This window comes from Mobula birostris, chromosome 2 (assembly GCF_030028105.1).
Source record: "Mobula birostris isolate sMobBir1 chromosome 2, sMobBir1.hap1, whole genome shotgun sequence".
NCBI lineage: Eukaryota > Metazoa > Chordata > Chondrichthyes > Myliobatiformes > Myliobatidae > Mobula > Mobula birostris.
Window position 1 is genome coordinate 15,594,231 of NC_092371.1, and position 26,694 is coordinate 15,620,924.

General features: G+C 43.6%; 1 protein-coding gene across 6 annotated transcripts in view; it reads right to left on the reverse strand.

Moving 5' to 3' along the window:
* The window catches only part of LOC140212750 (myocyte-specific enhancer factor 2D homolog), a 111,877-nt gene that overhangs the window by 79,921 nt on the left and 5,262 nt on the right, over nucleotides 1-26,694 (reverse strand). The window contains exon 1 of one of the 6 annotated variants that reach the window (XM_072283924.1): nucleotides 3,842-3,951. The exons of the other annotated variants lie outside the window; for them this stretch is intronic. The gene's annotated coding sequence lies outside the window, so the exon portion shown is untranslated. Of the gene's footprint in view, nucleotides 1-3,841; nucleotides 3,952-26,694 lie in introns of those variants that run through there. 6 annotated transcript variants of the gene reach the window in all.

Below are 26,694 nucleotides of genomic sequence, written 5' to 3' on the forward strand. Positions count from 1 at the left end.
AACAGCTTTGTCAGGCAAGATTTTCCCTCAAGATTAGTATCCCCTCCCGGCCCACTAAGTCCACACCATGCTGTCTCTGGCCTATTTTATCATGTGCCTCCAAGTACCCCAAAACTACATCCTTAACAATCGACTCCATCATTTTCCCAACCACTGAGGTTGGGCTAAGTGGACTATAATTTCTTTTCTTCTGCCTCCCTCCCTCCTTGAAAAGTTGAGTGACATTTGCAATTTTCCAGTCCTCTGGAACCATTCCAGAATCTAGAGCTTCTTGAAAGATCATTACTAGTGCCCCCACAACCTTTTCAGCCACCTCATTCAGAACCCTGGGGTGTAGTCCATCTGGTCCACCTTCAGACCTTTATCTACCTTCAGACCCTTCAGTTTCCCAAGCACCTTCTCCCTAGTAATAGCAATTGCACTCACTTCTGCCCCCCAACACTCTTAAACTTATGGCATACTGCTAGTGTCTTCCAAGTGAAGATTAACGCAAAATACTTTGTTTGCCTTTTCCTTGTCCCTCATTACTATCCAGCATAATTTTCCAGTGGTCCATATCTACTCTAGCCTCTCTTTTACTCTTTATATATCTAAAAAGGTGTTTGATATTATTGGCTAGCTTACTTTCATATTTTATCTTTTCCCTCCTTATGGCATTTTAGTTGTCTTCTGTTGGTTTTTAGAAGTTTTCCAATCCTCTAACTTCCCACTAATTTTTACTCTATTATATGCCATCCCTTTTGCTTTTATGTTGGCCTCGACTTCCCTTGTCAGCCACGATTGCGTCATCCTGCCTTTAGAATACTACTACTTCTTTGGGATGTATCTATCCTTCACTTTCCGAATTGCTCCCAAAACTCCAGCCATTGTTGTTCTGCCATCATCCCTGCTAGTGTCCCCTTCCAATTAACTTTGGCCAGCTCCTCTCTCATGCCTCTGCAATTCCCTTTACTCCACTATAACACTGATCCAACTGACTTTAGCTTCTCCCCCCTCAAAATGCAAAATGAATTCTATCATATTATGATCACTGCCTCCTCAGGGTACCTTTACTTTAAGCTCCCTAACAATTGTGGTTCATTACACAACACCCAATCCAGAATAGCTGATCCCCTAGTGGGCTCAACCATAAGATGCTCTAAAAAGCCATCTTGTAGGCATTCTACAAATTCTCTCTCTTGGGATCCAACACCAATCTGAATTTCCCATCTAGCTGCATACTGAAATCCCCCATGCCTATTGTAACATTACTTTTTTGTCATGTCTTTTCTCATTGTAGTTTGTAGCCCACATCCTGGTAACTGTTTGAAGGCCTGCATGTAACTCCCATCAGGGTCTTTTTGCCCTTGCATTTTCTTAACTCTACCCACAAGAATTCTACAACTTCCAATCTTATCCTATCCCTTTCCAAGAATTTCATTTATTTTTTTACCAAAATAGCCACACCAAACCCCTCTGTCTACCTGCCTGTCTTTTCAATATAATGTGTATCCTTGGTTGTTAAGTTCCCTTCTTTCAGCATGACTCAGTGATGCCTAAAATGTCATACGTGCCAAATCTAACTGAGCTACAAGATCATCTACCATAGTCTATATACTGCGTGCATTCAAATAACACCTTCAGTCCTGTATTCATCACCCTTTTCGATGCTGTGCCATGTTACACTTCAGCTCATTCCACTGACTGCAATTTTGTCCCACCAATTTCACTACCAAGTTCAACGACATGATCTTGACTACTGAACTGTCCCTGCCATGCTAAAGTGGACCAATGACCCCAATCTATCTCATTATGGCCTTGCACCTTAAGAGAGTTTCCCTGCACTGCATTATCTCTAACTGTAACTCTTTATTCTGCATTCTGTTAGTGTTTTCCGTTGTACTATCTCAATGGTTTATGGATGGCATACAAAACAGTTTTTCCACTGTGCCCCAAAACATGTGGCAATAATACAACAAGTTACCAATTTACACTAATTTTTTTTTCAGCGAAACAGGCAAGTTTAAAGGAAGAGGGAAAACAAAGGTGAGTGAGAAGGGAGCTTGGATATATTGTATCGTGAGCCAGATACTAAACCATAGGGGTTTCCAACAATCGTACAGTGGAGTACAGTACAAAAGGCAGGTTCATGGCGCCTTAAAACCAGTTGCTTCGGGCAGATGGGGCTCATCAGCCGTGGTTGGCAGCTCATCTAGGAGAAGGAAAACTGATCTCACACCTCCACTGCCTTGCAGCTGTACCCACTCATGGGGAAGGCTGTGAGAATAAACTCTGAGGTAGATTATCTGACTACCTCTGGTCAATCAACCTTTCACCACACCAACTGCATGTTTAATCAAACAAAGGGACATTCTGATAGAAAATAGACATACCTCTCAACTGCTTATCTGACCCTTTTCTGATTTGTTTATTATAAAAGAAAAGAATAATTTTCATTTATCAGAAACAGCTAAAAGTAGCTGAGGGAGGTAATGCCAAACAAAGGAGTTTGTCTGTTCCCCCTGTCACCCTGGACTCTAGTGTGTCCTCCATGTTCCAAAGACATACATAGGATTAGGGCTTGTAGGTGTGGGCACCTTATGTTGGTACCGGAAGCATGGCGACACCTACGGCCTGCCCCCAGCACAATCCTCGGACTTGGTTGTTGACACAAATGTCACTGTGTTGCGATGTCCATGTGACAAATACCGTTTATAAGCTAATCCTTTTATCTTTAACCAAGAAGGTTTTAAGGAACACTTCAGAAGAACAAGCAACAGCAGGGCAGAGTAGTTGGGTGAGGTTATTGTACACAATCGAGAGTCACCGTGGAGGACAAAAAGAAACGGATGATTAAGAGGACAAAATTGGAGAAGCCTGGAGATCTCCAAGTTCTGCGGTGCTGGGAAAATCGAGATCATGGAAGAAGTTAACCTTCAACCCCAAGAGGACGAGCAACCCCTAATCAGGGTGGTGGTTAGCTGCAAGCAAATGCTCGGTGACATTCACAGTGGTTACAGAAGTTGCAGTACTGGCCACGCCTGATCCTTTCTTCAGGATTAAATGTTCATCGAACCGAAATTTCACCGCACAACCTACCTAACAGGGCAGCAGTTCAGGACAGCAAGCACAGCCTTCACCCTGCAAAATATTCACTATACGTCAACACTCAGAGGAGGCAACAACACCATTAGCAACGCCTCAATTCCTTCAGCTGTACATCACTGGCACACGGGTCATGCTGCGCACAGCTTGGGGGTGGGGGGAGTACGAGTCAGTCACAGAGAGATAACAGAGAGAGACAGAGAGAGAGAGAGAGAGGGAGATAGAGGGAGATAGAGGGAGGCAGAGTGAGATAAGGGAGACACAGAGAGGGACGCAGAGAGAGATTAAGAAAGAAAAAGACACACGTACACATACAAAAAGTATAGAGATAAGAGAGACACACATATACAGAGAAAATAGAGAGAGAGAGAGAGACACACACACAGAGGTGCACAGACAGATAACAGTCAGACAGACGAACAGACAGATTCAGGGACAGAAAGAAAGAGAGATAAGAGTCAGTCAGACAAACACACACACACACACACACACACACACACACACACACACACAGAGGGAGAGAGAGAGAGAGAGAGAGAGAGATAAGGGACAGAGAGAAAGAGAGAAAGACAGAGAGAGAGAGAGAGAGGGAGGGAGAGACTCACATGGAGACAGACACACTGAGAAAGAGGGATAAACTGGCTCCCTCTTTTGATGACATTACTGATATTTTTCTAACAGTGGGTCACCCCCAAAGACCCATAGCTCCCTGTGCTGACAAATGGAGTACATTTTGACAAGCCCCTAGTGTACTCACCAGTACGGCAGTGCAGGCGAGTGCCTGAAGCAGCAGACATGCCCATGTGAAGGACAAAGACAGGGCCGGCACACAGGCCTCACAGCTTCTAACAACTGTTTGGAATCTGTCAAAACATATGACCAGCACTGACAAGCGCCTCTCTGACCAGCTCAACGCCAGGCAGCCAAATCCTCCACCCCCACTCGCCCTATCTCACTCCACCCACGGCAACCACAGCTGTGAGAACAGGAAGTAGGTGGTCCCCAGCCAGTGAGGCAGCTGTTCCGCCAACCTCACGCTCATCGGCCCTGGCCGGTCATTTTGTCAGCCAGGGAGGGGGCCAGAGGGCTCCTTCAAAACTCAAGATTCCAGCTCAGCTGATATTCCCAGAGACAGCAATGACCAGGAAACATCCACCTCTTCCCAGACCATGGACCAAGAAGCTCTCTCCAGCAAAGTTGACGGGTCACGGTAATGTAGCGGTCAGTATAACTTATTACAGCGCCAACAACCTGGGTTCAAATCCCACAGCTGTCGGCAAAATGTACATGACTGTGTGGGTTTCCTCCAGTTTCATCCCACATTCCAAAGCCGTATGGATTAGGGTTAGTAAATATCGGGCATGCTCTGTTAGCACCAGAAGTGTAGTGACACTAGCAGGCTGCACCTCCCAGCAAGCACACCTTCGGACCGTTTTGGCTGTTGATGCAAAATAATGAATTTCACTGTATTTTTAAATGTACATAAGACCATAAGACACAGATGCAAAATGAGGCCCAGAGTCTGCTCCGCCATTCCATCATGGCTCATTTGTTACCCCTCTTAATATCCCTATTCTCCCACCTTTTCCCCGTACCGTAATCTTTGACAGCTTTACTAATCATGACCAGTTCATCTCTAATCCAATTTCAAACCTAACAAGTCACATGCTCCCTGCCCTTCAATCTAGCACAATGCCTGAACAGCTCCCCGATCCCCAAGACCATCCCATCTAGAATCCTTTTGGCCTGTGACTTTGCACAGTCAAAAGTGCTGACTTAATGTAAGGTTGGCCCCAATCTCCTCACTGGTACGGCTGCAAGGGTTTAAAGGGTGCCACAGTAACATAGCAGTTAGGGTAAAGCTTTCCAGGATGATCGATTGGGCTCAATTTCCACTGCTGTCTGTAAGGAGTTTATACGCTCTCCCCATGACCATGGGTTTCCTCCCACAAACATTCCAAAGACATATGAGTAGTCATTGTGGACGTGCCATGTTGGCGCCGGAAGTGCAGTCACACTTGCAGGCTGTCCCCAGCATATCCTCAGACTGTGAGGCAAACGATGCTTTTCATTATATGTTACATGCGACCAATAGAATCAGAATCAGGTTTATTATCACCGGTGTCTGATGTGAATTTTGTTATCTTAGCAACAGCAATTCAATGCAATACGTAATCTAGCAAAGAAATTACAATAATAAAACTTAGAAATAATAATAAATAAACAAGTAAATCAATTAGGTATATTCAATAGATTAAAAAACGTGCAATAAAAATACTGTATATTCAAAAAAGAAAAGTGAGGTAGTGTCCAAAGATTCAGTGTCCATTTTGGAAGCGGATGGCAGAGGGGAAGAAGCTGTTCCTGAATCGCTGAGTGTGTGCCTTCAGGCTTCTGTACGTCCTACCTGATGGTAACAGTGAGGAGGCCGCATGCCCTGTGTGCTGGTGGTCCTTAATAATGGACGCTGCCTTTCTGAGACACTGCTCCATAAAGATATCTTGGGTACTTTGTAGGCTAGTACCCAAGATGGAGCTGACTAGATTTACAACCTTCTGCTGCTTCTTTCGGTCCTGTGCAGTAGCCCCTCCATACCAGACAGTGGTGCAGCCAGTCAGAATGCTCTCCATGGTACAACTGTAGAAGTTTTTGAGTGTATTTGTTGACATGTCAAATCTCTTCAAACTGCTAATATAGTTGCTGTCTTGCCTTCTTTATAACTACATCGATATGTTTGGGACCAGGTTAGATCCTCAGAGATCTTGACACCCAGCTGCTCACTCTCTCAACTTCTGATCCCTCTATGAGGATTGGTATGTGTTCTTTCATCTTACCCTTCCTGAAGTCCACAATCAGCTCTTTCGTCTTACTGACGTTGAGTGCCAGGTTGTTGCTGCGGCACCACTCCACTAGTTGGCATATCTCACTCCTGTACACCCTCTTGTCACCACCTGAGATTCTACCAACAATGGTTGTATCGTCAGCAAATTTATAGATGGTATTTGAACTATGCCTAGCCACACAGTCATGTGTATACAGAAAGTAGAGCAGTGGGCTAAGCACACACCCCTCAGGTGTGCCAGTGTAGATCCTTAGCAAGGAGGATATGTTACCACCAGTCCACACAGATTGTGGTCTTCCAGTTAGGAAGTTGAGGATCCAGTTGCAGAAGGAGGTAAAGAGGCCCAGGTTTCAACTTCTCAATCAGGATTGTGGGAATGATGGTATAAAATGCTGAGCTATAGTTGATGACCAGCATCCTGATGTAGGTGTTTGTGTTGTCTAGGTGGTCTAAAACTGTGTGGAGAGCCACTGAGACTGCATCTGCCACTGACCTATCGTAGCGATAGGCAAATTGCAATGGATCCAGGTCCTTGCAGTAGCAGGAGTTCAGTCCAGTCATGACCAACCTCTCAAAGCATTTCATCACTGTAGATATGAGTGCTACCGGGCGATAGTCATTAAGGCAGCCCACATTATTCTTCTGATGCACTGGTATAATTGTTGCCCTTTTGAAGCAAGTGGGAACTTCCGCCCGTAGCAATGAGAGGTTGAAAATGTCCTTGAATTCTCCCGTTATTTGGTTGGTACAGGTTTTCAGAGCCTTACCAGGTACTCCTTCAGGACCTTCCATTGCAATGAAGCTAACCTTTAATGTTTCAGGGCTCTCTAGTGCCAAAGAACCACCCCTCACCCTGGCAGGAAGTCCACACACCTGGTCTGTGGGATTGGTCAGCCAAATTCACCTATCCTGCCCCCAAGTCCTCGTCCTCTGGTCCCAGACCTGAGGCACAAACCAATACTTCCGCCGTCAAGAGATTACACCCCGACAGCTCAGTTCCGCCTCAACGTTCAAAGGGGATTGCTTATCGTATACGTCACCACATACTACCCCGAGATTCATTTGCTTGTTGGCATTCACAGTAAATACAAAGAAACACAACAGAATCAGTGAACAACCAAAGTGCAAATGACAACAAAAATAAGTAAATAAATAAACAATAACTATCAAGAACACCAGCTGTCAAACCTGTAAAAGCGAGTCCATAGGTTGTGGAATCAGTTCAATGTCGAGGTGAGTGAAGTTATCCATGCTGGTTCAGGGGTAATAACTGTTCCTGAACCTGGTGGTGTGGGACCTGAGTCTCTTGTACCATAAAGCAACTGTTTCTGTGGGATGAGCCTGGAGCACATACTTGCTGGTACTTTGGAGTGCATTTAGACTATACCTTAATCCTCCAGGACCAGGGGAAAATTGAAATTGCAAACACGTTGCTGGCAGAAATCTCCTGAGCAGCCACTTTATCCATGGGGAACCATATTCCTATGTGGATAAAACATTCATGCACCACGTGCTGTATGTCCTGCTAAACATGTCCACAAAAACAGAGGATTGATCAAAGACTGTCAACCACTTCCAGCTGTGGCAAATTACACCGCAACCCATCCAACACCTCAGTTCTGCTGAGGTTCCACCTCAGGTCTTCCCCACCGAGAGGTGCTCTCAAATCCAAACAAGGCAGCCACCCTAGCAGAGACTCCAACAACATACAAGTGACAGCAGAGGCCTCGATGAAACAACAACAAGTGCTCAGTTATCACCAAGGCCACAGAGCCACACACTCTGGGCTTTCCACACAAGATACAGAAGCACTTGACGTAAACCACACCAGGAGATGTCATCTCCACCAATGGGAAACAGACCAAGGTCTTGCGCTGCGCCTTTCCAACATGAACACAGCCACACCAGGCCCCCAAACCTGGACAGTATTGCTACCACTGCCATTCTACAAGCAACAAATCCGTGGCCCACAAAAATTAGCAGCCGAGAGTTGCACTGGTCCCGAGGTGAACTCAAACTCAAAAGATCAGGAGGTGTTGTTGATAGTGAAGAAGGTTATTGTTGATTACAGGAGGATGTTGATCAGGGAAGGAAGTGGCAAATTGATTTCAGTACAGATAGGCAGAAGGTGATGCACTTTGGAAAGTCAAACCTGTGTAGGACAAATTATGAACAGCAGCGTACTAGGGAGCGTAATGGAACAGAGGGACTAAAGGATGCAAGGGCATAATTTGTTGAAAGCAGCACCTCAGGTGGACAGGTGGTGAAAAAGGCACTTAACATACTGATACTCATCAGTGAAGGCAGTCACATATGAGGTGCTAGTAGTGTTTACTTTTTACTTTTTGACTTGTGTTGTAAATGCACATTATTACCTTTATGTTAAGTGTAAGTTATATGTACTGTATGTGCACCTTGGTCCCATTCCAGAGAGCCCTGTTTCATTTGGCAGTATACATAAGGTTGAATGACAATAAACTTGAACTTTGGGTATAGGAGTTGGGACACTACATTGCAGAAGTACAAGTTGTTGATGAGGCCACACTGAGAGTACTGTGTACAGTTTTTGGTCATCCTGTTACAGGAAAGATGTGGTTAACCTGAAACGAGTGTAGGAAAGATTTAGGACGATGTTGCCAGGGCCTCAGGTTGGCCAGGCTATGTCTTTATTCCTTAGAGCATAGGAGAATGAGGGGCAACTTTATAGAAAAGCTTAAAATTATAAGAGACATAGATAGCGTGGGTGGTAACAGTCATTTCCTCCAGGGTAGGGGACTCCAAAACCAGGGAGTAAAGACTTAAGGTGAGAGGGGAAAGATTTAAAAGGGACCAGAGGGTCCCTTTTTCAAGTGATGAGCAGTCAGCTGTCAAACAAAGTGGTTGAGGGAGGTACAAAAGTTTAATTTAAGAAGAGGCATATGGAAGGGTGGGGCTTAGGGGGATATGGGCCAAATGCAAGAAGTTGGGACAAACTAGGCAGGCACCCTGGTTGGCCAATGGGGCCTGAATCCATTCCGTACTATTCCATAACTCTTAACTGTTCAGCATGTCGTAAGCATTGACGATATCAACTGCCAGGTTTTGGGATGCAAGGAGGAACGTGGAAGCAATCGGATTTTCAAAGGACAGGCTGAGGCAGATGGGCTGACTGTCCTCTGTTGCTAGTCTAATTGCTCAGCTGTAGGGTGGGCAGTGAGGCAAGATGGCCCTCTGGTACGAGGTCACAGCAGTGAATTAATAGCTGTTACAAGCTAGACCGAGATAGTAGTCAACAGAGCCACAAGGTACAGAGTGTTACACACAGCACAGCACCCGCAGCCTGCTTTGTTTCTCTCCCCTCCAGTTTCCTCTCCATCCAGGTGCCTTTCAGCCCCCCTGGACTACAGTGGCAAGATTATTCACCAACATCTTATACCAGTAAGTGTACATCAGGCCTCTGATTTCCAGACACACCCATTCTCTTTCTGCTGCATTCTGTCTAGAGTTCATGTCATGTTCTACCAGGTGATGTTTGGTGTGAGCTGCCATCTGCGAGTGGAACTGACATGACTTGGGGTGGGTCGGTCAGGGAAAGCGCATGACTCAATGGAGTGCTTGGTGCTGACTCAATGCGAGGGCTGCATCTCCACTCTGCTGCAGCCCTGAGCTCCGCCGGGTTTAACCACAGAGGGGGTTTCGATCTGATTCAGCCCAACTTCCTTCCTCAGCCTCCAGTGCACACAGAAGCGAGAAGGGAGCAACTTACAGCGAATCGCCGATCGGGGGGCCAGATAGTGGTTCCTAAGCGACCACACCAACCATCGAACGCAGGGATCCTCCGCGCCACCCACCCACCCCACCCATCAACCAGAAGCAGATTCCCGAGGAGGAATTTCTTCAGCCACAGGGTGGTAAACCATTGCTGCAGATGGCTGTTGTTAAGGCCAAGTCATTGGTTATATTTAAAGCAGAGGTTGATAGATTCTTGATTAGTATGGGCATCAAAGTTGCAGGCAGAAATCAGGATAGAGGGCATAATAGATCAGCCACAAAGGAATATCAGAGTAGCACTCAACAGACTGAATTGCCTAATTCTGCTTCTGTCTTATGGTCTCATATGTGGAGCAACAGACAGAATCTGCTGGAGGAACCCAGGTGGTCAGGCAGCAACTATGGAGATGAATAAACAGTCGATATTTCGGGCCGAGTCCCTTCATCAGACCGGTAGATGGGGGCTGGGGGTGGGGGGATTGCCATTACAATCACAGGCCACATAGCATCCAATCACAGGCCACATAGCATCCAATGTACACAGCCTGCTGCTGCATACAGCAGCCCAGCAGGAAATAACAGTTCACTTGCTTGGAATAAGGGATAAATGGCAACCAAAGATGGCAGAACTTGGGAAGGCAAAGAGAAAAGTGTCCTGTGTCTTTCTGTACAACAGCAGCTACAGGTGGCAAAGTAAGCCATTCTGTCCCTTGGGCTCATTCTGCAACTCAGTAAGATCACAACTACTGTAACTTTTCACCTCAGTGGCACTTCCCTAATCTCTTAATACCAAAAAATGTACAGATCTCTGTCCTGAATACACTCAGCCACCGTGCCTCGACAGCGCTTTCAGGCAGCAGGTTGCCCAGACTCACCCTCCGAAAAGGTTTCCTGTCTATCCTGAACGGCCAACCCTCTTCTTTAGACACTACAGCCTCAGAATTAATCACTCAGGCCTCAATACCTTCTTGTGCAAATGGATCTTTGATTTCCTCACTTGCAGACAGACCCCAGTCAGTTCAGACTGGCAACTAAATCTCCTCCACAATCACAATCACCACAAGGCTGTGTGCTTAGCCCCTGCTCTACTCACTTTATACTTCTGACTGCAAGGCTAAACACAGCTTCACTGCCATACTTAAATTTGCCACTGTCATTGGCTGAATCAAAGGTGATGATGAATCAGCATCTGAGGGAGACAGTGGCAGAATGGTGTCACAACAACACGCTCTCACTCTATGTCAGCAAGACCAAGTAGCTGATTATTGACTACAGGAGGAGAAAACCAGCAGTCCATGAGACAGTCCTCATTGGAGGAGCAGACGTGGAGAGGATCAGCAACTTTAAATTCCTCAATATTGTTACTTCAGATGATCTGCACTGGGTTCAGCCATTGCAAAGAAAGCACAGCACCACTCCTACTTTCTCAGAAGTTTGTAAAAATTAGGCATGTCACCCAAAACTTTGATGAACTTCTAAAGAAATGCGGTGAAGAGTATAATGACTGGTTGCATCACCACCTGGTAGAGAAACACCAATGCCCTTGAACAGAAGAGCCTCGAAAAAGTATGGATACGGCCCAGTTCATCATGGGTAAAGCCCTCCCCACCATTGAACAAACCTACAAGGACTGGTGACACAGGAAAGCACCAGCTAGGCCATGCTCTCTTCTCGCTGCTGCTATCAGGAAGGAGGTACGGCAGCCTCAGGACCCACACCACCAGATTCATGAACACTTCAACCATGAGGCTCGTGAACCAGACACTCAACATCATTCACCCCAACACAGAACTGTTCCCACAACATATGGTCTCACTTTCAAGGACTGGTCTCATGTTCTTGATATTTATTGCTTATTTATCTTTTTTTATATTTGCAGTTTATTGCCTTTTACGCATTGGTTGTTTGTCCATACTTTGTGCACTTTTTCATTGATTCTATGGCGTTTCTTTGTATTTACTGTAAATGCCCACAAGAAAATAAATCACAGGATTGTACAGTATATGGTCATATACAGTGGCATGCAAAAATTTGGGCACCCCTGGTCAAAATTTCTGTTACTGTGAATAGATAAGTGAGTAGAAGATGAACTGATCTCCGAAAATCATAAAGTTAAAGATGAAACATTCTTTTCAACATTTTAAGCAAGGTTAGTGTATTATTTTTGTTTTGTACAATTTTAGAGTGAAAAAAAGGAAAGGAGCACCATGTAAAAGTTTGTGCACCCCAAGAGATTTGAGCTCTCAGATAACTTTTACCAAGGTCTCAAACCTTAAATAGCTTGTTAAGGCTGTGGCTTGTTCACAGTCATTGTTAGGAAAGACCAGGTGAGGCAAATTTCAAAGCTTTATAAATACCCTGACTCCTCAAACCTTGTCCCAACAATCAGCAGCCATGGACTCCTCTAAGCAGCTGCCCAGCATTCTGAAAATGAAAATAATGATGCCCACAAAGCAGAAGGCTATAAGAAGATAGCCTTCTCAGGTAGCTGTTTCCTTAGTTCGTAATGTAATTAAGAAATGGCAGTTAACAGGAACGGTGGAGGTCAAGTTGAAGCCTGGAAGACCAAGAAAACTCTCCAAGAGAACTACTTGTAGAATTGCTAGAAAGGCAAATCAAAACCCCCGTTTGACTGCAAAAGACCATCAGGAAGATTTAGCAGACTCTGAAGTGGTGGTGTACTGTCCTACTGTGCAGCGACACCGGCACAAATATGACCTTCATGGAAGAGTCATCAGAAGAAAACCTTTCCTGCATCCTCACCACAAAATTCAGCATCAGAAGTTTGCGAAGGAATATCTAAACAAGGACTGATGATGTTAAAATAGAGCTTTTTGGCCGCAATCAGCAAAGGTATATTTGGAGAAAAAAGGGTGCAGAATTTCATGAAAAGAACATCTCTCCAACTGTTAAGCATGGGGGTGGATCGATCATGCTTTGGGCTTGTGTTGCAGCCAGTGGCACGGGGAAAATTTCACTGGTAGAGAGAAGAATGAATTCAATTAAATACCAGCAAATTCTGGAAGCAAACATCACGCCATCTGTAAAAAAACTGAAGATGAAAAGAGGATGGCTTCTACAACAGGATAATGATCCTAAACACACCTCAAAATCCACAATGGACTACCTCAAGAGACACAGGCTGAAGGTTTTCCCCTGGCCCTCACAGTCCCCTGACCTAAACATCATCAAAAATCTGTGGTAGACCTCAAAAGAGCAGTGCATGCGAAACGGCCCAAGAATCTCACAGAACTAGAAGCCCTTTGCAAGGAAGAATGGGCGAAAATCCCCCAAACAAGAATTGAAAGACTCTGAGCTGGCTATAGAAAGCGTATACAAGCTGTGATACTTGCCAAAGGGGGTGTTACTAAGTGCTGACCATGTAGGGTGCCCAAACTTTTGCTTCAGGCCCTCTTCATTTTTTGTTATTTTGAAACTGTAAAAGATGGAAATAAACAAGTAACCTTGCTCAAAATATTGAAGAAATGTGTCACCTTTAACTTCATGCCTTTTGGAAATCAGGTCATCTTTTCCTTACTTAGCTATTCACAGTAACAGAAATTTTGACCAGGGGTACCCAAACTTTTGCATGCCACTCTATACAGTATGTACTTGATTAATAAATTTACTTTGAAGAAAGTACAACAGCACCTTCACTTCCACAGGAGACTAAAAAAATTAAGAAAGTCAGAATCAAAATCAGGTTTATTATCACGGCCTATGTCGGTGAATTTTTTTTTGTTTTGTGGCAGCAGTACATTGCAATACATAATAATAAAAACTAGAAATTACAATAAGTAATATTTTTATATTACTTATTATATCAGGAAAGAAATACGGAGGTTCATGGGTTCATTGTCCATTCAGAAATCTGATTGTTCTTAAAACATTGAGTATGTCTTCAGGCTCCTGGACCACCACTTTGATGGTAGCAATGAGAAGAGGGCATGTCCTGAGTGATGGTGGTGCTTAATGATGGATGCCACCTTTTCGAGGCATCATCTTTTGAAGATGTCCTGGATGCTGGGGAGGCAAGTTGCCCATGAAGGTGCTGGCTGAACTTTCTACAGCTTTTTCTGATTCTGTGCAATGGCCCCACCATACCAGGAAGTGATGCAATCAGTTAGATCAGGTACCTTGAGATTCGTATTCTTGCAGGCATTCACAATAGAATGGAGCAATACAATAGACTCAATGAAGAGCTACACACAAAAACTGACAAACAACCACTGTGCAAATAAATGCATAATACTGAAAAGATGAGTTGTATAGTCCTTGAAAGTGATTCCACAGATTGTGGAATCAGTTCAGAGTTGAGGTGAGTGAAGATATCACACTTAGTCAGGAGCCCGATGGTTGTAGGGTAATAACTGTCCTTGAGCCTGGTGGTGTGGGACCCAAGGCTCCTGTACCTCCTTCCCAATGGCAGCAGCGAGAAGAGAGCATGGCCTGGATGATGGAGTAGTTGTTTTGCCCTGGAACTGGGACTGCAGTACAAGGTACACGGGCCTGGACAGGGCTGCCCTGCCGATCTTTGTGCCGTACCTCCTGGCCTCCAGGCTCAGGAGGTGCAGGAAACAGGGTTTGATGGAGGAGCAGGGAGATGATATAGTTACGAGTTCTTGCCTCACCACATTCCTCACGCCAGCGAGGGACTTGGTACACACCCATTGCAATCAGGACAAACCCTCAACTAGGCACATTGTAGGCTGGGTTGACATAGGTATAACGTGTCTGTCTCTGTGCTCTGGTGACTATCTCGGTTAGTGCATACAATAAATATGCTGCCTGAAGGCACATAACACATAACACAGCACACTCCCAAGAGTGTTACCTACCAGACTACATTCCACTTCCCTACCACCTATGAACTCGGCATCTCACCCCTTGTAAATCTCTCTAGGATTCATGGCACTCTTTCACAATTCTGCAATTTCACCAGTACAGTAAACGTGCACCTCGGTGTCTCTCACTATCTCAGGACATTGCAAGGAAGTTTTTCAACAACAAGAGAAAGACAGCAATCAGTGGTTAGACAGGCAGCAGCTACAGCAGGTGGGAAGGTGAGACACCAGTCACAAAGAATCAGGTTTATTATCATGGACATGCTGTGAAATATGTGATTTTGTGACAACGGTAAAGTGCAATACACAAAATAATCTACAAATTACAATAAGAAATATATAAAATTAAATAAATAGAGCAAAAATGAACAAAATAGTAAGGTAGTATTCATGGTTTCATTGCCCATTCTGATGGCGGAGGGGAAGAAACTGCTCTTGAAAGGTGGTGTGTGTCTTCGGGTTCCTGTACATTTTGTGTATTATCTCTGAGGACAACATTGGGTAACCTCTCAAATCTTCCCGAAGCAGTCATGCATGAGGAGCAGCAGGTCATTCTGTCCTTGGAATGGCTCTGGCACTCAGTAACATCACAGCTAAGGTTTCAAGTCAGTATCACATCCCTGCACCAACCCCGTGTCCCTGCGCCAACCTCAAATGCCTCATGCTTAAAAACCTAACTAACTCTGCCTTGAATATACGGAGTGACTGGGCCTCCACGGTCTCCTTGGTTACAGAATTTGAACCATTCACCGGATCCTGGGAGAACAAAATTCCATAAGACAGAGGAGCAGAATGAGACCAATTGGCCCATTGAGTCAGTTCCACCATTCGATCATCACTGATATATTTTCCTCTCAACACCATTCTCCTGACTTTTCTCCATGTCCTTTGATGCCCTTACTAATCAAGAACCTACCAACCTCCTGCTTTACGTATACCCAATGACTTGGCCTTCACAGTCATCTGTGGCAATGAATTCCACAGATTCACCACTCTCTGGCCAAAGAAATTTCTCCTCATCTCTCAAATGGACATCCTTCTGAGGCTGTGCCTTCTTGTCCTAAACACTCCCACTATTGGGATCATCCTCTGCACATCCACTTTATCCCGGCCTTTCAACATGTTATAGTTTTCAATGAGATCCTCCTTCATTCTGCTCGAGGGGCTGAATGGTCTGCTTCTGCACCTATTGTCTATTCTTCTAAACTCCCGGAGGTAGAGGCCCAAAGATATCAAATGCTCCTGCAAATTAACCTTTCCATTCACAGAATCATTCTCGTAAACATCCTCTGGAACCTCTTTAATGCCAGCACATCCTTTCTTAGATATGGGGATCAAAACTGCTCACAATACTCCAAATGTGGTCTGATCAATGCCTTATAAAGCATCAACATATCACTGATTTTACGTTCTAGTTCTCCTGAAATGAATGCTAACACCATCTTTCCCTTCTTTATTACTGACTCAACCTGCCAATTAACCTCTACTCTCTCTAGCTGCACGAGTGCGTGGCCGCGCAGTAACTGAAATGCTCCCATGCACGTAGCCTTTGTTGCCACGTAGCTGGAATTTTTCTTTTATACGTTTTATTAACATGCCATGCAGTTTCCAGGCATGTAAAAATTTCCTGCTCAGAGCAATGGTCGGTCCGCCCAGTTGTAAAAAATGTTAGCAGGAACGCTGAAGTTACCCTTAAGGGAATCCTGCACAAGGACCTTCAAGCCCCTTTGCACTTCCAATTTCTTAATTTGCTCCCCATTTAGAAAACAGACTACGCCCTTATTCCTTCTACTAAAGTGCATGACTATACACTTCCCTACACCGTATACCATCAGCCACTTCTTTGCCCATTCTCACAATCTGTCCAGTTCCTTCTGCAGACACCCTGTTTCTTCAACACTACATGCCCCTCCACCTATCTTTGTGTAATCTTCAAGCTTGGCCAAAAAGCCATCAATTCTGTCATCCAAAACATTGACATTGACATTGACAGGAGTCCCAACATCAACCCCTGCAGAGCAGCCACCACAAGCTAAACAGAAAAGGTCTCCCTTATTCACACATTTTGCCTTCTGCCAGTCAGCTAATCTCCTATCCATGCTAATAACCTTTCCAGTAATACCATAAGCTCTTATTTAGCATCCTCATGTGTGGCACATTGTCTAAGGCCCTCTGAAAATCCAAGAAAACAACTTTCACTGACTCTCCTTTGTCTATCCAGCCTGTTATTTCCTCAAAGAATTCCAACAGATTTATCAAGCAAGATTTCCCCTTAAGGAAACCACGCCCTCCCGACCCAACAAGTCCGCACTGCTCCATTACATCCATATGACCAATTAACCTGTTAACCTGCATCTGGAGCACCCAAATGAAACCCATGCGGTCATGAGGAGAAAGTACAAACTCCTTGTGGAGGTGGATTTGAACACAGATTGTTGACAGTGCAGAAGTGTTATGCTAACTGTGCTGCCCTAAAGAGCTCCTAATATTTTCCCCAATGTTCTAAAGACCACCGGAATTCTCTTTAGAGCAGGAGTTCCCAACCTGGGGTCCATGGACTCCTTGGTTCATGGGAGGGGTCTATGGAATAAAAAAGGGACGAACGCTGCTTTAGAGTATTGTTTATCTAACCTGATAGTTAAATATACCTTACGTATTTGGTTTCAATTCAGAAAATTTTTTAATCTTAACCAATTTGGGCTAGCGATTCCTATTTTAGGTAACATATTTTTTCCTCCCTCTTTTACGGATCGTGCTTTTCAAATTTGGAAGATTAAGGGTATTTCACGGTTTTTGGATTTATTTTTAGATGGTTCCCTTATGTCTTTTGAACAATTATCTAATAAATATAATTTATCAAGAATACATTTTTTTAGATATCTACAAGTTAGAAATTTCCTAAGTACTATACTTTCTTCTTTTCCAATGCTTCCTCCTACATACATTTTAGATACTATAATTAACCTTAATCCATGTCAGAAAGGTGCATTGGCTATGATTTATAATATTATCATGAAACTTAGGAAAGCTCCATTTGATAAGATTAGGGTAGATTGGGAACAGGAATTCGGGTCTATCATTTCCGTGGATGACTGGGGGCAGATTTTACAATTAGTCAATACTTCCTCTACTTGTGCTAAACATTCCCTAATTCAATTTAAAGTTGTTCATAGAGCACATATGTCCAAAGATAAATTAGCTTGCTTTTATTCTCATATTAATCCTTTTTGTGATAGATGTCCGGGGCAGATAGCCTCTTTAACTCATATGTTTTGGTCTTGTCCTACTCTGGAAACTTTTTGGAGAGACATTTTTAATATTATCTCCAAGGTATTGAATATAGATATCTCTCCTCACCCTATTATTGCTATCTTTGGACTACCTAAAATTTCCAGTAATCTTTCTCCTTCAGCCCGTAGAATGATTGCATTTCTTACTTTAATGGTGAAAAGATGTATCTTACAACATTGGAAAGAGCTTAATGCTCCAACTACCTTTTTTTGGTTTTCTCAGACGATATTATGCTTGAATTTGGAGAAAATTAGAAGCAATCTTTATGATTCCTCACTTAAATTTGAACAGACCTGGAGATCTTTTATTCAATATTTTCATTTAATGTAATTTTTTTTTCTCCTCTTTTTTTGCTCCATATTTATATACCCTTCTTGTTTTTTTTACTGTTTTTAATGGAGGTCGGGATTGAGGACGTGATTTTAAGTTTTTTAACTCTGCTTGGTTCCAAGTTAACCCATTGCTTTGCTTTGCTTTTAGTTAGTTGCACGGTGGGTTTTTTTGGGTTTTTTTTTTCTTTTTCTCTATTGGTATATATATATATAAAAATTAGTGTACTATTATGTTACCTTAGTATGTTATGTTTAAATTACATTGTTTGTATCACTTTTTTTGTATTAATATCTCCTGTAATTTTATTTTATTCTAACAGTGTATTAGTGCCTTTATGGCTTACCTTTTTGTATACTTATTCAATAAAAAGATTTAAAAAGGAAAGGAGTATTGTGGGGAATACTGGAAGGTGTCAACCTGGGTACTTGTTGGACAGCGCCTAGTAGATGTCTATCACTCTGCTTACCTGGATCCAACAGTCGCCTGTCAGCTGTTGCTCCAACCACTGACGCCCTCCTGTCTATACTGGCCATCTCCCCTCTTTCTTTCCAGTACTGACGAAGGGCTTGGACCTGAATCATCGACTGTCCAGTCCCTCCATAGGTGCTACCTGACCTGAGTTCCTCCAGCATTTTGTGTGTTGCTATAAGATACCCGGTGGTTTTGGCTTTAATCTCCCCTTACCAGGTACTGGCCCTTGTTTTTGAACGGCAGGTTTTAAGAACCCACCTCTCAGTGTAGTAGCATTTGAAGTATCGTCACTGATGTTACGGAGGAAGGACAACAGTCAAGGAGTATAGATCTCACAGCAGAATTAGAATCAGGTTTAATATCACTGGTGTATGTCATGCACTTTGTTGTCTTTGCGGCAGCAGTACAATTCAAAACATAAAAATAAGAAATTATATATTATAGTCAGAAATACATATAAAAAATTAAACAGGTAGTGCATTAAACAGATCAAAAAATAAAAGAAAAAATGTGAGGTAGTATTAATGAGTTCATTGTCCATTCAGAAATCTGATTGTAGAAGGGAAGACATGTTCCTGAAACATTGCTACCATCAAGGAGGTGATTTGGGAGCCTAAAGACCTCCTCCTTGATGGTAGCAATGAGAAGAGGGCACATCCTGGGTGATGGGGGTCCTTAATGATGGACGCTGCCTTCATGAGGCCTCGCCTTTTGAAGGTGTCCTCGATGCTGGGGAGGCGAGTGCCCTTGATGTAGCTGGCTGACTTTACAACTTTCTGCAGGTTTTCCTAACCTGTGCAGTGGTCATTCCAAACCTGGCAATGATGCAACCAGTTAGAATGTTCTCCACGGTATATCTGTAAAAACTTGCGAGTCTTTGGTGACATACAAACTCCAATTGAAATATATCCGCTGCTGTGCTTTCTTTGTAATTGCATCAATATGTTGGTGACTACCTACCAGTGACTCCCTACTATTAATATCACTGGGAGACATTAACTATTGATGGAGGTACTCTTCAAAGTGGGGCCATTTATTCAGAGGAACTTGGCTTTGAATTAACATCTTATCTGAAAGTCAACTATAACAGAGCAGTCAGCTCTGTCCTTGTCACAGATTAACAACTCCTCAAGTCACTGGACACACAGAATCCAACCCTATGCATCAGTACTGGAAGCCAAACCCTGAGAAGTTCTCACCAGGGTAAGAGAGTTAAAACATCATCATATTTGGGGAATTATTTTTAGAAAAAGAAAGTGCTTTGTAGTCATTTTGTAGGATTAATTTATGAACAGAAATAAGACAAAAATAAGAACTAGCCATACTTCCCGCTCCTGAGAATATTTGGGTCCATTTCCCAGCGACAGGAGGCTGATGGGTAGCCAGAGGAACAAAACTCTGAAAAAGTTTTTATATAAAAATAAAAAAAGATGTCATCATTGGAATTGCCTGAAAAGATGACGGAGATTAATGCAAGAGGAACTTTCAGGGAAAATTGGATAAATACTTCATAAGCAATAATCTGAAGCGACTGTACTTAAAAATTATTTTCTGAAGTCCATCGCACCCCTGGCTGTTTCAAATCCCTCACTGTCAGAATAATCAGAGCTGGAGAAGAGGAGGAATTTCTTTATCCAGAGGATGTTAGATCTGCAAAGTTCATTGTCACAGATGGCTGTTGAGGCCAAGTGATTAGGTATGTTTAAAGCAGAGGTTGATAGGTTCTTGATAAGCAACAGTGTGAAAGATTACAGGGAGAAAGCATGAGAATGGGGTTGAGATTGATAATAAATCATTCATGTCGGAATGGCGGAGCATTAAATGGGCCAAATGGCCTTAGTCTGCTCCTGTGACTTATGACATGGGCTTGGTTGGTAAATGGCTTCTCTGGACTACGGTGGGGCTAGAAGGTTTGTGAACCCTGTAGAATTTTCTCTATTTCTGCATAAATATGGCCTAAAATGTGATCACATCTTCACGTAAGTCCTAAATCTTAGATAAACGGAACCAAATTAAATAAATAACACAAAAACATAATATTTTTTCCATTTATTAATTGGAAAAGTGATCCAATATTACATGGATTTGTTGGAAAAAGTATGTGAACCTCTGGGATAAAGCCTTCTACAAAAGCTATTTGGAGCTAGGTGTTCCGATCAATTGGAGGTATGGGTTGCGGAGGGGCCCTGCCCTACAAAAAAGACACAGTCAGGTTTAGATTAGATTAGATTCAACTTTATTGTCATTGTGCTGAGTACAGATACAAAGCCAATGAAATGCATTTAGCATCTGACCAGAAATGCAAAGAACAGTGTTATTTACAAAATAACTGCGAATAAAAAAAGTGCTACAGCACACAAATATAAAAGTACTGAGACAGTACAATACGGATGTAATACTGCTTAGCGCTGTGATGAGAGGTTCGGCAGTGTCACAGTCTCAGGGAAGAAGCTTATCCTGTGCCTGCTGGTGCAGGAGCGGAGGCTCCTGTAGCGCCTACCGGATGGGAGGAGAGTAAAAAGTCCATGGTTAGGGTGAGATGCATCCCTGATAATGCTTTTCGCCCTGCCCAGGCAGCGCTTATGGTAGATGTTCTCAATGGTGGGCAATTGGGTGCCGATAATCCGCTGGGCAGTTTTCACCACACGCTGGAGTGCTTTGCGGTCCGATACGGGACAATTGCCATACCACACTGAGATGCAGTTGCTGAGTATGCTCTCAGTGGGACAGCAGTAAAAGTCTGTCAGTATCCTGGGACAGAGGTGAGCTTTCTTCATGCTCCGCAGGAAATAAAGGCGCTGCTGTGCCTTTTTGATCAGGATGGAAGAGTTCATGGACCAGGTGAGACCCTCGGAAATGTGGACACCAAGGAATTTGAAGCTTGATACACGCTCCACTACAGTTCGGTTGATGTAGATGGGGACTTGAGTGTGACTCCTGGCATGCTTAAAGTCCAGAATGATCTCCTTGGTCTTCTGGGTGTTAAGGGTCAGGTTATTGTCGGCACACCACGCAGCCAGGTGCTGGATCTCGTCCCTGTAGGCCATCTCGTCATCCCCTCTGATCAGACCAACCACCGTGGTGTCGTCTGACAGAGCAAGCTTTTCTTGAGAAAGATCTGTTTATGTGCACCATGCGTCTATCAAAACAACTTTCAGAGGACCTTAGAAGAATTGGAAAGATGCATTATGCTGGAAAAGGCTATAAAAGCATTTCTAAAGGCCTGAGTGTTCACCAGTCCACAGTAAGAGAAATTGTCTACAAATGGAGGAAGCTGAGTACTGTTGCTACTCTCCCTTGGTGTGAGCTTCCTGCAAAGCTCACACCAACAGCACGACGTGCAATGCTGAAGGAGGTGAAAAAGAACCCAAGGGTAACAGCAAAAGACTTGCAGAAATCTCTAGAGCTTGCTAAAGTCTCTGATCATGTGTCCACGATTAAAAAAAATCCGACAAGACTGGTGTCCATGGAAGGACACCACGGCGAAAACCACTGTTCTTCAAAAACAAACACTGCTGCATGTCCCAAGTTTGCAAATGATCACCTGGGTGTTCTACAATGCTTGTAATGTCCTGTGGACTGATTACACAAAGTTGAACTTTTTTGGCAGGAATGCTCATTGCTATGTTTGGAGGAAAACGGGCACTGCACAGGAACACCAAAACCTCATCCCAACTATGAAGCATGGTGGAAGGAGCATCATGGTTTGGGATGCTTTTCTGCCTCAGGGCCTGGACAGCTTGCAATCATTGAGGGAACAATGAATCCAAAATTGTATCAAGACATTTTACAGGAGAATGTCAGGGTAGCAGTCTGTCACCTGAAGCTTAATAAGGGTTGTAAAGTACAGGACAATGATCCGAAAGAGAAGAGTACATCAATAACAGGATGTTTTAAAAAGAAGAAAATTCATATTTTGGAATGGCGGAGTCAAAATCCTGACCTTAATCCTATAGAAATGTTGCGGAAAGATCTAAAGCAAGCGGTTCATGTAAGAAGCCCACCAACATCCCAGAATTCAAACAGTTTTGTAAGGAGGAATGGCCTAAAATTCCTCCAAGACGACGTGCAGGACCGATCAACAGTTAACAGAAACATTTGATTGAAGTTATTGCTGTACAAGGGGTCACACCTGTTACTGAAAGCAAAGGTTCACATACTTTTTCCAACAAATACATGCAATATTGGATCATTTTTCCCAATAAATAAACAAACAAGCTTAATGTTTTTTCTGTTATTTATTAAATTGGGTTCTCTTTATCTAGTTTTAGGACTTGCTGGAAGATGTGATCACATTTTAGGTCATATTTTTGCAGAAATAGAGAAAATTCTACAGGGTTCACAAACTTTCTAGCACCACTGTAAATCATCCTTTCAACCTTCTACATCTTGAGGTCAGAGGAAGGGAACTATTCTATAGCCGGGTGTACAACGTTTTGGTTATGTTTTACAAATCGGTAATAATATCTCCTCCTTGAGATCGTCACAGGGCCAGCTCAAGGATGCACTGCTTTACCCTATATACACTAGGCACAGCTCAAAGGCAGTCTATGAATTTGTCAAAGACACCACTGTTGTCAGCAGAATCTCAGATGGTGACAAGGAGGTGTACAATAGATAGATCAATTGAATGCTGTCACAACAACAACCTTGCATCCAACGTCAGTAAGATCAAAGGAATTGATTTTGGACTTCAGGAAGGTGAAATTATGAGAACACACACCAGTCATCATTGAGGGCTCAACATCTCAGAGGTTGTATTCTGAGCACAACATACTGATGCTATAACGATGAAGGCACACCAATGGTTCTACTTTTTGGGAGTTTGTAAAAATTTGGTATGTCACCAAAGACTCCAGCAAACCTCTAGAGATGTGTGGTGAAGAGCATTCTAAATGGCTGCATCACTGCCTGATATGGAGACTCCAATGAACAGGATCCCAAGAGACTGAAGGGGGGGTCAAAGACTCAGCCATGACAGGTACAACCCTCCCCACCATTGAGGACACCTTCAAAAGGCAATGCCTCAAGAAGATGGCATCCATCATTAAAGACTCTCACCTTTTGTATGAGTTGGTGAAACAGGAATGTTCGGAATCAGGGTTGTTATTACTAACGTATAATTACACCGTAAGACATGGGGGTAGAATTAGGCCATTTGACCCATCAAGTCTGCTCTGCCATGACTACCCTCGGAGAGAAGATACAGGAGCCTGAAGACCCACACTCAACATTTTAAGAACAGCATCTTTCCCTCTGCTATTCAATTTCTGAACGGTCCATGAACTCTACCTCACAAGACGCTAGACATTTCAGGCCGAGACCCTGAGACCCTTTCTTTCCATAGATGCTGCTAAGTTCCTCCAGCATTTCCTGGATCTCCAGCATCTGCAGAATCTCGTGTTTAACACTAGTCACTGCCTCCCTTTTGCACTATTTATTGTTTGTAACTTACTGTAACTTTTGTCTGTACTGCTGCCAACAAAACAGCAAGTTTCACGACACACGTCACCGACAATAAACCCGATTCTGAACATTCCTGTTTCATAGAGAAGGTGCTGATAGTTAAAGGGGCAGCGCTGGCTTGTTTTGATTAAGTCTGACCCATCAGTGATCTGCTAGCTTGGACTCAGATGAAGATGAGAGAACACCCCCGCCCCCCCCTATGAGCATTGAAAACCACCTTAGATAAGGAAACAGGCAGGAGCTGAGTCGCCATCATTGCACCAAGATTCAAGAACCTAGTTTCCTTCCACCTGAACCAGGTCTGTAAATGGTTACGGCAACGACTTGCATCAAACACGCAAACCAGAATTCAACAGTTCCATTCTCCACTCCAATTTACCCACATCTAACCTAAACCTCAAGTAAAGCGATTTCTTGTCATCATTGCCTTGAAAGGCTGTCTTCATACCTGGAGTCTGCCCAGTGCCTGTAAGATTACCCCAAACCAGGAAAAACAGTCCCTGCATCTCACTGTAGAAGTTGTTTGGAATGAACATCGAACAGCATGGGAACAGACCCTTTGGCCCACAATGTCCAAGCCAAACACTAGGCAGAATTAAGCTACCGGACATGATCCATATCCATGCATTCCCTGCATTTTCATGTCTATGCAGCAGCCTCTTAAAATGTCACTATCATTATCTGCTTCCAGCAGTCTCCCTGGCAGCCCGTTCCAGCACCTACCACTTGGTGTAAAGCACTTACCCTGCACACCTCCTTCACTCTTTCCCAGTTTCGCCTTAGATTCCCGTTATCCAGGACTTGGCATTTCTAGGCTGAGTGATAAGATTCTGACTATCTACCCCACTGAGCCTTATAACTATTTTTTTCCCTTCAGCCTCCACCATGCCAGAGAAAGGAACCCTAGCTTGTCCGATCTCTCCTCATTGCTCGCGTGCTTTAATCCAGGCAGCATGTTGGTGAACCTCTTTTTCACCTTTTCCAAAACCCCTACATCTCTCCTGCAGTGAGGTGACCAGAACTGGGCACAAACCTTCAAGTGCAGCCTAGGCAAATGTAGAGATATTAGAGTATAGTTATGGCTTTCAAACTGTAGTCCAGGCTGCTTAATCTCTCCTCTGTACCAAACATGAGCTGCGCCTTAGGAACAAAATGTTCAGAACCCTTCTTTATCTGGCGTCTCCGTAACATCTCAAGTTCTGGCCTTGCCACTACTGACAGCTGCCTGGGTTCAAGCCTCCCCAATGCTCTCCACCTGCCCTTTTAAAAGCTCCACAAAATCTCTCTTTATCCAAGCTTCAAGTCACTTGCCCAAAGGTCTCCCAGGCAGCCAGATCTATATCAATGCAAGTAAATGTTTTTGATTCTTAGATGTATAGAAATCTCAAATACATGTTACACCATTTCTTTAATCAAACCATGGTTACAGCTGAGCAGGAATTTTGCAGAGAGAAAGCCACAGAGTTGACTCACAGATATAATCAGGCTTAAGGTGGGTGGTTATGTAGAGAAACAATAGAATTAGAAGTTGTTCTCCTAAAACAAAATTAAGGAGACTCTTGCCAGAAACTCTATCATCTTTACACAGAATAAGCATTACTTCCACCAGTCAAAATCAGTAAAACTGTTTTAGGCTACAAGGAGGAATGAAGCAATGAAGGAAGGTGACTGCCAATTTTTAATAAGAAAGTCATCCCTCAATTGCAAGGATCACCAATTTTCACAAGTTATGAGGAGGAACTGCTGAATGGAAGTACGAGGAAGCTGGATTAACATCAGTAATCACCAGGTACTGAGGAAGAAGGGTTAATGAGGGTCAGAGTGAAATAACTCTCTGTAGAGACCACGGGAGATAGCAGACGCTGAAATTTGAAACAACAGAGATCAGCTAATCCACTGAGTTGCTCCAACCTCTGGTAGATTATTAATACAGACGGTAGTACAGGGTGCTAGGAGCCAGAGACTACTGAGAGCTAAAGAGATCTGGAGTCACTCAGTGGGAAGAAACCCTTTGGCCCATCAAGCCTGTGCCAACCAATTACACTAATTCAATGTTTATATTTATTTATTTTTTAGCAATACAGCATAGAACAGGCCCTTCAAGCTGCACCACCCAGCAACCCACTGATTCAATTGTCCCAATCACGGGACAATTTACAATGACCAATTAACCTACAACCTGTCTTTGGACTGTGGGAGGAAACCAGAGTACCCGGAGGAAACCCACATACACACAGGAAGGAATGTACAAACTCGCTTACAGCTGAGATTGAACTCTGAACTCTGACACTTGATAGCATGATGCTAATCACACCGCTACTGTGGCGCCCCATGAATCTTGTTTTGTCTTATTCTCATCAGCCTCTCCTCAATTCTACAGACCAGGAGCAATTTAGAGTGGCCCATTGATCTGTCAACCACAAGACTTTGGGACGTGATAAGAAAGGCAGATGGAGCCACGGAGAGAACATGCCAACACCACACAGACAGCACTCATAATCAGGTTTGAACCCAGGTCTCTGGTACAGAGGCAGCAACTCGACTAACTGTACCAGTACAGCCTAAAGTTTAAAGTTCAAGGTAAATTTATTATCAAAGTACATGTATATCACC